The sequence below is a fragment of the Apium graveolens genome, chromosome 2 (assembly GCF_009905375.1).
Source record: "Apium graveolens cultivar Ventura chromosome 2, ASM990537v1, whole genome shotgun sequence".
Taxonomy (NCBI): domain Eukaryota; kingdom Viridiplantae; phylum Streptophyta; class Magnoliopsida; order Apiales; family Apiaceae; genus Apium; species Apium graveolens.
In genome coordinates, this window is record NC_133648.1 from 233,400,984 (window position 1) to 233,417,948 (window position 16,965).

Below are 16,965 nucleotides of genomic sequence, written 5' to 3' on the forward strand. Positions count from 1 at the left end.
TGGTTCCGCCATTTTCTCCCTTTGCTTAGATTCTTCATCTCTAACTTCAGCTTCGACTTCTTTTGCCTTTTCAGCATCAGCTACTTTTCCAGACCTTAAGGTAATAGCCTTGACTTGCTCTTTAGCTTCCTTCCTGCCTGGTACTTCCGTATCACTGGGAAGAGTGCCAGGTTGACGATTGAGCACTGCATTGGCTAATTGACCTATTTGATTTTCCAAGGTCTTGATAGAAACCGCCTGACTCTTGCACAATAGCTTAAGTTCCTCAAAATCAGCACTAGTAGGTGCAGCTGCACTTCCCTGTTGAGGATATGATTTTCTTGTAGCATACTGCTGTGGTTGCTGGAATCCAGGTGGGTTAAACTGTTTACTCACTCCTTGCTGATATGGTGGCTGAATAGCATTCTGATTATTTCCCCAGCTGAAATTTGGATGATTTCTGTTGTTAGGATGATAGGTCGCTGGCACAGGCTGCTGTTGTCGCTGATAATTATTCACATACTGAACAGATTCGTTGACAAGAGAACACTGATCCGTAGCATGAGAACCTGCACAAAGCTCACAAACCATAGCTATTTGATTAACTCCATACGTAGCCAAAGAATCAACCTTCATTGATAGCGCTTGGAGCTGGGCTGCAATAGCGGTGGCTGCATCAACTTCCAGAATACCTGCTACCTTGCCTGATGTCATCCTCTGAGTTGGGTTTTGATGCTCATTTGCAGCCATCGTCTCAATAAGATTGTACGCCTCAGTATAGCTTTTAGCCCATAAGGCGCCTCCAGCTGCTGCATCGAGCATGGGCCGAGATTGGGCCCCCAAACCATTATAAAAACCAGTGATTACCATCCAATCCGGCATTCCATGATGTGGACATTTTCTCAACATTTCCTTGTAGCGTTCCCAAGCCTCGCACATAGATTCTGTAGGTTGCTGCGCAAACTGAGTAAGAGCACTCCTCATAGCAGCAGTCTTTGCCATTGGATAAAACTTCACCAGAAACTTTTGCGCAAGATCTTGCCACGTAGTGATGGACCCAGCTGGTTCAGAATGTAACCAGTCTTTAGCTTTATCCCTCAGTGAGAATAGGAAAAGCCTCAACTTGATAGCCTCATCAGTCACGCCATTATACTTAAAAGTGCTGCAGATCTCGACAAAATTCCTTATGTGCATGTTGGGGTCTTCAGTTGCCGCTCCTCCAAAAGAAACAGAATTCTGCACCATCTGAATAGTGCCCGGCTTGATTTCAAAGGTGTTAGCTTGAATAGCCGGATGAAGGATGCTTGACTGAATGTCATCAATTTTAGGCCGAGAAAAATTCATAAGAGCTGGATCAGCTTGAACAATACGATCTCCCATGTTTACTGGTTCTTTCTGCTCAGTTCCTGAATCCGAATCCTCAAAATCTAACTTCTCCGGAGTATCAATAACTTCGTCTTTTCCTTCAGCTGTATCTAAGGTCCTCTTGCGAGCACGAGAACGAGTTTGCATAAACGCTTGCTAAAGTACCTGAAACACAACCGAAAAGAGTAATTAACTACTACGTCCTAATCACTGAGTCCTAATGACCAATGATGGTAAGTACATAAACTAAACAAATACGCCGAGTCCCCGGCAGCGGCGCCAAAAACTTGTTAGGGCGAAATCACGCACTAATATTCACGCAAGTATACGCGTTCGCAAGTAATATAGAATACTTTCTAGTTCGCTCCCTCAGAGACTCAGACTAATTTATTGTCTAATTTAACTCACTCACCAATGTATGACTACTTCTCAATGTTAAGATAATAACACTTAAAATTGTTAATTAAATATTAACTATAATTAACTACTTAATTAACCACTTAACTAACACTTCAATTTATCAATAATAAAACACTCATGAGATCACAACTTCATTATTACTTCCTTCTATAGCCATAGTTATTACCTTTAGCATGTGACAGTGATGATATTAATCGAATAACACGAAACTGATAAAAGCCAACTTTCATTGTACTAATACCATTCTACCAAACATCCACAATTAAGATAGAAGTTGAATAGTCATCAATTATGTTGAGTTCCTATATGTCTACAGAAATTGACAACACAACGATTTAAGCACAAGTTATTCCTTTCGATTACATAGGGCAAATAAAACTGTTAGAGTTACCCACTAATCATGCACAATGTACATGAACCTATGCTAGCATGGCAAGTTCTAAATCTCAAGATCTACCGTTGCTTCACAAGAGATTAATACCCTATCTTATATGTTCGCGACGCACATAAGACGAATACGCACAACCAATACTAGATATCATGCAATCATCACATACTAAAGTATTAAACAATTAACTAAAGAATTCCATAATAAATCCGTTGCAACCCCATGATCACGATTAGCCCATAATAGAACTTATCGCCATCATGGGTTCATATGAAATCATGATAACAAACACAAGAAAATAATAACTAAACTGATTATATTAAAACAGAGTACGTCACAAGAGTAAATAAGTCAAAGCAAGAAAACTAGCATCCAACGTTACAACGAAACAAGAATCACAAGAATATATGCTTCCTCTTCGTTGCTGTGTGCTAAATCGGTCTTCTTCCTTATCTCCTTCGCTTCTTGCGTAAAACACAATCTAAAACATAATCTCCTCTTAATACTCCGTGAAAAACGTCTCAAATCTACTTATATAATAGTCCCATAAAACTCAGATTACATAGAAGTTGGAAGCCAAACAGAAGTAGAAGTCTAAAATAATATATCTTTTTCCCCCGACCCTGCGCGGCCGCTCAGCATTTCTGCGCGGGCGCGCAAGGCTGCTGCGCGGCGCTCAGCATTGCTGCGCGGGCGCGCAGGACCCTTCTGGAAAAATTCCATGTTTGCTCCGTTTCTTCGCCGTAATCTGCCTGTTCTTTTCCTCTCGCAATGGTGAACACATGCCAAGGCTTATTCTTGATGATTCCTCCTCCGAAATGCAACTAATACCCTGAAATGCATAAACACTAGAAAAACGCATCAAATACACAAAATACTTAATTTCAAGACACCAATTTAAGCCATTTTAAGACGTTCTAAGTGGTATAAAATGCCACTTATCAACTGTACATTATTATGCTGAGCATCTTAGCTCACACTTGCTTTCTTAAATTGACACAACACAACAGTGAATCAAGATGCCTGCCATGAGAACCACAGCCAGAAAACTGGTAGGAAATGGCCAGCTGTTCCGTAGATTGTTTGGTGCAGTACCTCAGGTAGTCGGAATAAGCTGGATTAGTTTTCAGTTGTTTATAGTTCGGCTTATTTATAAGTATGGTTTATGTAAAATAAGGAACAAGAAGCGTATATTCGGCCGGCGGATTAACCTTACTTAAAGGTCACCCCCGGTAAGACTAATTATATTTGGGTTGTAATAAAATTTCTCTAGTAATGATGGTTCGTTTCCAAGACAATAACCTGTAATGTGTGTGTCTTAAGTGTGGGGTCGTGAAGCGTGAGTATTTATATATTGTAGTGTGAGTTGTGTGAGATTAGATAGCGTGGATTCCGAGACTCCTGACCCCGGGTTTTGGGGCGCTACATTTACACACATGACTTGTTGCTCCAGAATCAATCCATCATGCAACATTATCATCCTGCACATAAAATGCCTCAGAGATTAGTGACACATAATTCTGCCCAGAATTATAATTTTGTACTAAAATCTGACCTTGTTGCTTTCTGGATCCTTAGATCCACTTGGACCAGCGTTATGCTTGTCTTTACCAACCCGACAATCCTCCTTGAAATGACCAGGTTTGCCACACTTCCAACATGCCAATTTTGGTTTCTTGTTGGAACAGGTATTGTTATTTCCTTTAAACTTCCTCTTCTTACCATTGTCTTTGTTTGAATTCTTAGAAGATCCACCATCTTCAACCATATTTACAGAAGAGTTACCGACTTGATTCTTTCCCTTAGGATTATTCTCAATTTCTTGAGCCCTTAAAGCCTCTTCAATTCTGAAGTGACTTCCAAGTTCAACCAAAGTCATCTCTTCCTTATTATATTTCAGGGTGTGTTTGAGATCTTTCCACGAGGGTGGCAGTTTGTCTATAACACTGGAAACCGAAATGGATTCATCCATTTTCATGTCGTGTTGAACAAACTGTCCCAAAATCCTTAACAATTCATTATACTGTTCCATGACCGGTCTAGTATCAACCATTTTATAGTTAATAAAATTACTAACCAGAAACTTTTTGCTAGAAGCATCTTCAACCATGTACTTGGATTCAAGGGAATCCCACAATTCTTTTGCAGACTCAACATTTTGGTATATATCAAAAAGAGAATCAGACATACCGTTCAAGATATGACCCCGACAGATGTAGTCATCATTCTCCCATTTGCAGCGTCTTCTAGTTTGTTCTACAGTTTCCTCCTCAATCATTTCTGGCATTGGAGTACCCAAAATGTACACAACTTTTAATGTGGTTAACAAGAAATGCATCTTCTTTTGTCATCTTCTAAAGTCATGTCCCTCAAACTTGTCTAGTTTTGCAAACTTGCTAGTCATGTCTTTTACAGATTCGTTGTTCGCCATCTTCAGAAAACAAACTTGTTTCAATCTTTGTTGTAGAAAAATGGAGGATAACTTGGATTATTCTGAAGTCTTGACAAACAATTTCAGATTGAAACAATTTGGTGGTTATCCAAACTTTTTAACCGGATAAAATCAGAATATAAGAACAGAGAATGATGTATTTTGTGTGAATTCAACAACCAATCTTTTATTTTTTCTATCTCTATGACCAAATCTGTTGCAAGTATTATATAGGTGTCCAAAAGACATGTCCTAAGACACGTCCATACATGTCCAAAATACATGTCCTAAGACACATCCATACATGTTCAAAAGACATGTCCTAAGACACGTCCTTTGAGGTATGCAGTTGTGTCTAAAAACATGTCTTTTCACATTAACACCAACCCCCGCCAATACCGAAAATCATAATAAACTTAAACAAGCATGCACTTCGCACTCTCACGACTTGTTTAATGAAATATTACAATCACATTGGTCAACTAGTTAATCCAATTACACTAAAATATCTAACACAACATATCTCTCTTCCTCCGCCTCCAACATATCCAGCTCATGACATACATGGTCCGTTGCATGCTACTCAAATACAAGCACCATCAGCAGTTAGTCAAGGAGAGGCTATGATCTACTAGTCCTATGAACAGGACCCTGCTCTCACTTTAATGAAGCAAGACACTGGGTTGGACATCGAGCAATCATGGCTAAATCCAGAGTTACCTGTTGTGGAAAATGATTTTCTTTGGCCTAGTGGTGAATCCGTCCCATTGAACAAAGGCATTGTTATTCAAGAGATGGTTGAAGATGGTTCAAAGGTGAAGAAGGAGCATAGCTTGATCAAGGATAAAGGCAAGGAAATAGAGTTAGATAATGGAAGTGCATGGTTTAAGACTCATGCAGAGGCTGGACCATCCTATGCGAAGACGCAATACACGTTTGCTAAAGGAGATTAGCAGTGTTCAAGATTGTTTGCAGATAGTCAAGCAAACCAAGCTTCTATTGTTTTTGTTTTAGTCCAGTATTAGCAATTTTTAGTTGCAGTGATTGTTAGGTCCTTTAGATTATTGCAGAGATGTTAGTTGTCCTAATATTAGTTTAGCAAGTGGAGTAAGAAGTAAATTGTTCTGTAAGTGCCGTTAAGCTTTATCTCTTTACTTTGGCTTATATAAAAAAAAACTCTAAAAAAAGGTGTTCCTATCTCGATATATATAAGCATGAATTCTTGCCAACTTCCCAGCACAGCTAACTTGCGTGACTAAGATCTCTCTTATCATATTTTTCTTGTTTAATCAATCAAATATTATAATTTAGACTCATAGTAAAACTGAATCTTCTCTCAAAAAAATTTCCATGCATTTTACTACAAGCTATTATCTAGACTTATCAAAATTCAAGAAGAGTAATCATAAAACTACCAAAAAAATTCAGAATATCGTATCATATTGTACTCTAATAATATTAAATATAATGATTAGTTATAAATTAAAATTATATTTAGATAAAATGATAATGAATATTTAGTAAAAAATATGTTTTGATCTTAGCGAAAAATGAGGTGAATTATTTTAGCAATAAATATAGAAAATCAAGTAGATATATTTAAAATTATAGCTAATAGGAATGTCTGACATATATTTTACAAATTTTGCATAATTGAGATAATTCTAATGTCACGTAAATATTATGATCAAGTGGTATTAATGATGGGAGATGCTCAAGTCGCAACATGGATATCAAATTAAAGCTACGAGATAAGTTTGATAATTTTATTAAATTTTAAGCTAACAAAAGTTTGTAAAGGCTAGATATCTTGGTTGCTTTGTCGACAAGGTCTTTTGTCTCTTGGTTCAATTTTCAAAACTTTTTTCTAGGCTAAATGATAAGAATAATAAAACTTTTGCTGGTAAGATGAAAAAATTTTGAGAGAAAAATCTGAAAAAATAGTGAACCGATGGAAAGGAAAAGATGGTGCTGGTTGGTATACCCTTTGACGCAAGTATGATTAGAAAAAAACACTTGAAAAAATAAGAATAGACTAAAAATCATGCCATTCTTTTTCTGATTAAAGACAAGTAGGAAATTTGATAATGCTTAAAGTCGTTTCAGATTACAAATTGGATTCTCAGTAGTCCAAGATCTATTGATAATGAACTGATTCATAAATTTATAAAAAAATTGCATTTATGAAGTTTTATAAAGAATACGTAGTAGATAAAAAATGAGACGAAAATGTTAGGCACGTTGCATCTCATATCAATAAATAATAAAAATGATCGGGGGTTTTATAAGCACAAATCAATAATTAAGATATAATAAATTACTAGATTTATCAAACTAGAATGAGGTTTTGTCCGCAAGGGTTTGCTATCTTGGTCACATGTTCAAATTTTATGGGAGTAGAGTTTATGATTATGTTTGCTGATGCAGAACATGTTACTTAAATACGATTTATTTTGATTTACGTGATTTGCATGTTACTTGCGAGTATGGGCCACAGATTTACTATAATAAAAAAATAAAAAATGAGGTGGGCTGTTGAGTTTAGTATGCTGCTGAGTTTAGTATACATTAATAATTGTGAACTTGAATATTGTAATTTATAATTGGTAACATAGCTCTACGAAGTGCAGTGAAATTGTCCGGATTTCATAAGCGTGTTTATAATTTTAACACAATATTTGTAACATTTCATATCGAAAAAATAAAAGTATTAAATTTTTTTTATATAAGTCAACAATAGCGGATGTGTCCTTATGCATGGTATGTCACACACCATTATTTTCTAGCATTTTTTTTACAACTTGTGTTAATTAGGTTTTTGTTTTGGGTTCTCACCCTCTCTTTTTATTTTTATTGTTTTTTTTTGCAAATAAGTTTTGATTTTATCCTCCTACTTGTAATATTTAGTTATCTCATATATAATGAAATAATAAAATGATACAAGACGAAGCTCATTACGTAGAAGTAATTACCTGATGACATATCATTTTTAAAATTATGTATTCGCCCCTGAAAGTCAACAATCAATATATCAATTAATATATCATATTGCAAATTTTTTAATCGAATTATGTGCGTTGTCGGATCTGGTATAATTGGCTTGGGGCATGGATATTACAGTGACTAATTCCCTGAAATGTAATTAACTAATCAGTGAAGAAGAGTTCTAACTTCTAAAATATTAATATGTCAAGTTGCTGCTAAGGTCGTCGGCAGTAGAGTGGAAATTTATTCATTTATAGATCTAAAACATGGAAAATAATACTATTACAAGAGTATAAAGATGCAAGGCAAGCTACATCGTGGAGTATGAAATATTAATCTTTAGACATTTGTTGTTTTTTTATGATTAACATACTACAGTTTTGTGCGATCCAAACTCTTCAGGTCTTCACACATTTGATAAAAGCCTCATCCCGACTATTTAAAGTTCCTGCAGGCTGCGGTAAATATAAATTTGGAATCCTTATTTGTCCTAAAAATCGGTTTAGGTGGCCGCCGGCGCCTAGCGCTAGGCGGTGGTAAAACGCCCCGACTCGAATCTAGGCAGTGATTTAGGCGTTTTTTTAAAAAATCGGGTCAAAATCGGTATTAGACGGGCTAGACGGTCAAAAATCGGTCCTAGACGGTCTGGGCGGGAAATAATTAAAAAAACATTTTTTTATATTTTTATAATTTTAATTCATTAACTTCATAATTTCACACAATATCATATCAATTTCTAATATAAAGTATTGGTAAGAAGTAATAATTAATCTAATATATTTATTTTCTCACTTAAAATATAAAAATGACATATTGTAATTAGTTTAAAAGTGCGAATTAAAATATATTTAATATTGTAAACTCAATAATTAATATATAACGAATGTCAAATGTGTAGATATTGTTTAATACCATTCTAATTTCTTTTTTCAGACAAATATTTGACGTATTGATCATTATATAATTATTAAAATTAAAAATAATATTTTTATTCTTCCAATTAATATTCCGATTAATCGGTCCGATTAATCTCCGACTTGCCAATTAATCTCTCAAAGGTACACTCACCGTCTTGGCACGCCTAGCGATTTCTGGAATACTGGTCAAAACATAAACAATTAACTAATTTTATAAAGGAATAAAGAATGGAGGAGTGTGGTGGCAAAAAACTAGAAATTGGTACTAAAAACAGTTCTGAAATAAAATGTCATTTGATGACATGAAGTTATGTGCTATTTTAGGTAATGAAATGGTTGTAAATATATTAGTTCGACTTTTTTTTAGATAAGCAGCTGCATTAAATAAAGAAATCAAGCGACATTTACATAAATATATTGGAAAATGTTAACCACAGCCCTGAGCTATATTTAAGCATTAAATACATATATTTTTATTATCAAAATTTATTATTACCTCCATAAATGTAATTGGGCCCCTCTATATACAATATGAACACAAATTATAATATGTCAAGTATTGAAAATTAAGTTTTTATCTATATCCATAAGAACTATGGTTAACAGGACCCTAAATATATTGCTACCGATTTATATAATTGTACTGCAACTAATTGAAAAATGTTGTACGTATATAATTTGTGATCTATTTTGTAATTCTATTAAATGAATTTTGAAAGCATTTACGACATCAGTTATTTTTGGTAGTATTATAACACCTGGAAAAGTAAGAGTATCTCCAACCATGAACAACCCTTAAATAAAACTTAAGTTGGCATACAAAAAATAAAAATTATAGTTAATCTATTCAAAAAGTTACACTTCAATCATACTCAACCCTTATCTATAATTATAGTCAAGCTCTCATGTATGACTATATTTGTCGATCCATTAGTAAGAAATATGTATGAAGATTACAGATCAGTCACTACAAGAAATATGGCCATTTGTGACGGAAAATTTGCGACGGGAAAAAATGTGCGCCCAACTTATGACGGAACAAAGTAAAACGTCGTAATTATTTATGACGAAATTCAAAACCGTCGCAAGTTTAGTATTTTATTTATAAAATTCTGCACGACACGATTAAACAAAAATGAAAATCATTTAAAGTTGCGATGATTTGATTATTTCGTCGTAAGTTAAATATTTTTATTAAAATTTTAACTTAAAATTAAATAAAAAAATATTTTATCTAAATTTACGACGAAATATTTGTGACGGAAAAGATCGGATCGTCCAATTTACGACGGAAATTAAAATGCGTCGTAAGTTATCAAAGAGGGAAATTCAAAATTTTCCCCAAAATTTTGGCGGAAAAATGAAAATCATTTAAAATTACGACAATTTGATTATTTCGTCATAAGTTGAATATTTTTATTAAAATTTTAACTTAAAATTAAATAAAATATATTTTATCTAAATTTACAAAGAAATATTTGTGACAAAAAAGATCGGATCCACCAATTTACGACGGAAATTAAAATTCGTATATAGAGGTTAAACATGTGGATTTTGAATGAGTGTTATCATATAATCTGATTAAGATAAAAAGTTTTGAGTTGTTTAAATTTAAAACATTCTTAAATTTGGATTTCGAATAGGTGTGTACATTTGGCACTATTTGAAAGCGACCAGACTATATCAATTGCCAGTATTCTTAGGTATCACTTACTAATCAATTCAAATATAAATTCTAATGAATTCAGTGTATATATTGTAATATCATGTTTTTGTGATTTTAGGAATATAAAAACACGCAGCAGGTATCCTTCTGGATGACAAATATAAAATGCGATGTGTAGTAAGTATGCAGATCATATTTTTTTAATTGCAGGAATACAACTATGCAAATTTGGATGATAGAATTGTTAAATTATATGTAATCTCTCTAGCACTGGTTGTACATAGAATTAGTATCACTTAAATTCATTTGTATAATTTTTATTCCTAATATGTTTGTTCTTTTTTTTACAGTGTTTCTATCCACAGTACGTCGTGTCACATATTTAAATGCCTCTTTTTCTTATAAACTCTGCATGTGATGCTTACCAGGATTTGAGCTACATCAAAGACAGGGGGACACAAGCTGCTCAGATGTACACAGATGTTGGAGTCTACTACGCTCCTGGACCCGTCTTAAGGGGTGAAGAGTTCGATGGTGTAGAGGCTGTGCGCCGCTTGGTGAGCTAGTTGATTGAAAACCATGGGTTCCGGCCACAGTATGCTGTGTCAGAGCTCAATGAGAAGAGTTTCTGGAAGATGTTAGATGCTGGGCTTTATGAGCAGTGTAGGAGGAAGTATGGAGCCTTCGGAACCTTCATGAGCGTGTACTACAAGTGTAAGAAAGGCAGGAAGACTGAGAAAGAAGTTCAGGAAGCCGAACAAGCCCATCTTGAGATCGCTTATGCAGAAGGAGACATATCGGTAGATTAATTTTTATATAGGTTTTCTCTCCTGATCATATGAGATCTGTCTCTGGCTTTTATCATTTACTGTTTGTCCAATGTTTGTAGTTCTTGCACATTTTTTGATATGGCTGCTTAACTACTTCTTGCCGGAAATTAAATTAGACTTTGGCAGGCTTAGAGTTTGTGTTGAGTTTGTGATTGCATTAGACTTTGACAGGTTTAGAATTTAAATTGGAAGCCGAAAATGGCTGGAAACTGAAAAATTAGAATTTGGCTACTCTGTAATTACAAACTTAAGACGGTTGTTCATCTCATATTTCGTCGTAAGTTGGCCCCAACTCCTAATATACGACATTCTTATCTGTCAGAAGTTACTAATTTACGACGTATAGTTGCGTTGTTAATTTATGTTTTATTTTATCCAAGCAGGGCTCCACTTCCTTAACTTGCGACATTTTTCTTAACTTTGTGACGAAATGAATTCTTATGACGAAATGATTACTTATGACGAAATATGTACTTGTGACAAAATTGGAACTTGCGACATAATTGATATTTATGACGAAATGGTATGTGACGAAAATCTGAACTTAAGACTTGAGGAAAAACGTCGAATATTTTCCGTCGCAATTGGGCCAATTGCGACGAATTGTAGTGTAAAAATTCCGTCGCAAATGGGCAAATTTCTTGAAGTGAGTTATTATCATATTCAATTAATATATTCTATTTATAACAATCTAAAATATTAATTACATACTATTTTTAAATTATAACCAACCAATATAGTCAATATAATTAAGCAAAATGTCTTAAAGGTTCAGAAAATTTTACATAATATCTTACCGATCTAATTTAGCCAATCATTATAATCAACCTCGTTAAAGATGCTCTGTTTCTTGGAAAAAAAAAGGGAAAAGTAAGAATGTTCCTAACCGGTCAAACTGTAATGTTACATAATCGCTCACCATCCGGCGTGATTTAAATATTTTATAGCGCACTTATAATTTTACAGATAAGTCAAACTATCCGCCATGACTTAAATTTTTATGATATACTTGTAATTTTATAAATTTATATCCAAATTACAACACACTCTAAATTATTACGATAATAAATATATATATATATATATATAATTTTCTTATCTAGTTTCTTTTTATAATTTAAAAAAAGTTGGGTTTTTTTTGAAAAATACACAAAACCAAAAACATATTTGCAAAAATACAATCATTTTAGAAAAAAGTTGCAAAATAATTTTTTATTTGCAAAAATACCTTTTTTCAATTTTTTTTGTAAAAAACGGTTTTTCACAACTTCATTCAACTAGATGCAATTTTTGACAAATTTCTGCAACTCTATGCAATCTCATGTACGTGAGCATTCTGATATTTAGGGTTCGAACCGAAATTATTTGGGATAACCAAATAAAAGGATTTTTATTTCCAAATATGGAACCGAATTAAATTTGGTCGGTTTCCTAACCATATTTTAAAATTCCGCTCGGTTACCAAAATAACCAAAAATTCAAAATTTACACATGTTTAATTAGTTAAAAATTACACAATTATTGTATTAACACGTATAAAACAGACTTCTAATAACATATCAAATTAGAATTCAATATTACAAATCACAAAAAAAAAATCTTGAAAATTGCTTGAGATGTTTGTAGGGGAAATTAAAATAATCATGAAAATAATTAAGTAAAACGTTTACCAACATACCTATAAACTTGGAATAAACATTAAAAAATATAAAATAAGTCAATATAGAATAGTAGAATTATATTGTATAGAATCACGTAAAGTTGTACTAATTTATAATAATTTCCTCATTTATATTTTACTCATTTATCTCAATATTGACTTTACCTATAGATTTGTTATACTAATTTTCAATATCTGGAAAATATGACATTTAAAATTTATTATTATACATAATTTTATAAAAGAGATTAGTATTATGTATTAGGTGACAAGACAATAATTGTTGAAATTTAAGTGATTTAAAAGAATGATATGGACAATGAATAATCACATATTGATGCGATATAACTGTTACATATATTAATATACAATATACATATAATTATAAAATAAAATATAATTCGAATAATTTGGGTACTTCAGATAATCTAAAAATTCAAATAAAATATTCAAAATTCCAAATTTGAAAAATTCTTTTCAAATACCAAACCATATTTAACAAATTCGGATACCGAACCGAATTATTTCATATATATCCATTCAGGTATTAATATGTTCTAATCAATGGTTTGTTGATGGATTTAACAAATTGAGCATTTAACATCTTTGGGCTCTTTTTATTTTATTAGAATCTAAAATGTATGATGTCATTCAATTAGTTTTCACCGTCTAATATTTTCGATGATGCGGCTCATACAATTCTACCATTTTGCGGCGCGGGAGCCGTTTCAAATATTATCAAATCTTCGTTTCATCGTGAATAAATTTATAATATATGTTTATTTAAAAATGTATATATAATTTAAATTTAAAATATTTAACAGACTAAAAATAATTGGTTTAACTTTGAACATTTTTGTTAATTTTTAAGGGGGGAAACAAATTAAATATGTGCATATAGTTGTATGATCAAATTTGACTTGAAATTTTTTTACAAATTAATTATACATGCATACAATATAAATCAAATTTTTGACCTTTCGTAAAGAAACAAGAATTCAATCACTGCTAGTATTCGGTTCAAATAATAAATACTCATTGGAATTTGGTTCAAGATTCAGGTCGAATACTTCCTCACCCTTGACCACATATTATAAGCAGTATATCTAAATTAGTTTCAAAAATTGGTTTGTTGGTAGTAAGAGCAACTCCAACCCTCAGTAGCTCTTAGCTATTTTGTCCACTTTGCACCAAACAGTAACACATATATATATCCTTCAAAAAAAATCACACTCCAAGGGGCTTTCCTGACTCCTGTTAGCCATAAATATAAATAATGTGAATTGATCCGCCAGATTTGTTGATCCCTTGCATGTTCTCTATATGTCACTTTCTTATGTCCATGTCATTTGTACATTCCCCCTTCAGCTATTTTCTTAGGGGTCGGGCCTGTAACAACTGTTTGCTAATAATAGTTTGTTAACAAACAGTTTATCAGCCGTTGGATGGGGATTAACGGGTGAGATGTCAGCCGGACCGCAGAAATTTTCAGCGGTTGGTCAGGACGGACCGCGAAAAATTTTCGCGATTGGGTACTGTCTCCTTATCCCCAGCATCCCAACAACAGCTCATTTCACCACAAAAAAACACCAACATTTCCAAGAAAAAATCTACTCTCTCCAAGTTTACATTTTAGGCGATTTTGGGGCATTTTCATCAAGAAATTCAAGTAGTTTTGTTAATTCAAGGTATATTTCTTGTCTTAAATTTCACATTTTCATGGTGGATAAATTATTTGCTCGTATGTTTCGTCATAAACGTCAAAATGAAAAAAAAGGCTATTAATCATAGTTTACATCTTGATGATTTAAATACTAGTGAAGAACCTAAAACCCCTCTATATGTTGAAGATGATGATTTTGTAGATAGAAATGAGGAATTTATTAATTTAGATGACAATTTGGTTGATGTTGAAGATGAAAATAATGAAAATGAGGTTGAAAACGAGGTTGAAAATGATAGTGATAATGTTGAGAGTGAGGATGAAGATGAAGATGATAATGTAGAGGATGTAAATTTGTATGAAAATGTTGACCGGGGGGGGGAATTCCATATTTGAATCAAATTTTTTAAAGTGTGGATGAGGCCGGTCATTTTTTTAGGGTTTATGCTTTACGAAATGGATTTGCTATTAAAATTCAAGCTAGCCATCGTAATAAAGACAACGAGATATATGGTCGTTTATATGTTTGTAGGCTTTATGGAAAAAGTGTCGTCGCCGAGAGTAGTCAAAATAAACGGCGTAGAGAGGTTCTTCCTAAAAGCGAGTGCAAGGTGATAATGTATGTCAATTATCAAAAGAAAAAATGTCATTGGGAGGTAACTAGCCTTGAATTGGCACACAACCACGGTCTTGTTTCTCCTAGTAAGATGAATTTGGTACAACGAGAAAGACATGTCAACACCGCGACCCGTAGTTTGATTAAAATGCTTTATGATTTGGGGGTTCGTAATTTTCAAGTGATGAATGTGATTGGTAACATTCATGGAGGTAATGATAAAGTTGGTTTCAATGTTCAACATGTTAGGAATGTGTTAAGAGACGAGAGGAAGAAAAGGTTTGAGATTAGTGACGCCCAAGCGGGATTAGACTTGTTGCATAGGTTGAATGAAGAAAGTGGTTCTAAATATTTTATTAGGACCGAAGTCGATGAAGAGAATCGCTTGAAGTGTCTAGTATGGATTGATCCGAGATGTATAATGGCTTACCAAAATTTTGGCGATGTTATGGCTTTTGATACCACTTATCGGACAAATAGGTATGCAATGCCATTTGTCCCATTTACCGGAGTCAATCATCATTATCAATCGGTAATTTTCGGGTTTGCATTGATGCAGGATGAACACGCGTCGACTTTTGAGTGGATTCTTCGTACTTGGCTTGAAGGTGTGGGGAATAATCCTCCATTGACTATAATCACGGATCAAGATCAAGCCATGGCAGCGCTATTGCGGTTGTACTCCCAAATACTACCCATTTATTGTGTTCTTGGCACATTAGTCAAAAATTCCCCGAGAAATTAGCTCATTAGTATTCGGCTTTTCCGGAATTCAAGACGGACTTCAACCATTGCATTTATAAATCTCTCACCGAATATATTTTTGAGGCTAGATGGGCGTCGTTTGTGGAAAAGTATCACTTGCAAGAGCATAAATGGTTAAATGGGTTATATGAGTTGAAGCGCAAGTGGATTCCTGCATATACTAGAAACACATTTTCGGTGTTTCAAAATAGTACATCGAGGAGTGAGGGGATGAATTCTTTCTTTGATAAGTATGTGAGTTCGGCAACGGGTTTAAAGAAATTTATTGAAAATGCCCAAAAAACATTGGCAAGGCAATTCATGAGGGAGAAGGAAGAAGATTATGTCACCATTAATCTAAAACGTCCCATGAAATTTCATACCACATTGGAGTATCATACTTCTTGTATCTACACTAAGGAAATGTTTAGAATATTTCAAGATGAATTGGTTGAGTCTTCAAAATACTTTGTTGAAAAAGACCGACGAGCTAGTGAATAAGGGGAGAGAATGGGGGATGTTTATACGTACTATAGTTGTTATAGGCCCATGTCCGAGCCTACGAGAAGAAATGTTTATTTTGTGGAATTCGAGAAAGCAAGCTCTTTGGGAATGTGTACGTGTAGAATGCTTGAACATTCTGGGCTACTTGTAGACACCTATTGGTGGTCTTCACTAAGAAACGGGTTTCGAAAATTCCTCCGTATTACATAAACCGGAGGTGGATAATGCATGCCAATAGAGTTGATGGTGTGTTGCCTTATAATTTGCATGTTGGACAAAGTCATGAGATGACCTCAACCGATCGATTTAATAGCATGACAATGTTAACCATGAATTTTTGTCAAAGTAGCATTGCATCCAAGGAATGGTATGATTATGCCGTTGGAGTGATGAATCGAAAAATACGAATTCTCGAAAGAATGAGTGTAGATGGAATTAAATCTTACGAAAGCAATTCTCATGCTCCAAATGCAAGTGCTCATGAAGAACCAATTCTTGACCCTATTATTTCCCAAACTAAAGGGAGGAAGAAGGACGTTCATTTCAAAAGTCCCATAGAATCGATTGGTAAAAATGAGAAGCCGCCAAGAAAGTGCACCTATTGTCAAATGGAAGGCCATGATAAAAGAAAGTGTGCTAGTAGACTAGAAGATATTAAAAACGCTCAATAATTGCAATATAATTAGTAGTGTAGCATTTGTAACCGAATGTTGTAATCTTTTAATGGATTTGAATTTTTAATGTTTAACATTACTTTCTTTTTTGTTATGTTTTATTGTCATATAATTGCCAATTAT

The 16,965-nt window shown here is 33.7% G+C and overlaps 1 non-coding gene across 1 annotated transcript; it reads left to right on the forward strand.

The window, feature by feature from the left end:
- Window positions 1-859: 859 nt before the first annotated feature.
- LOC141709558 (small nucleolar RNA R71) lies at window positions 860-966 on the forward strand. Its single transcript, XR_012570127.1, has one exon. It is a non-coding gene; the product is annotated as a small nucleolar RNA R71 (small nucleolar RNA).
- Window positions 967-16,965: the final 15,999 nt, after the last annotated feature.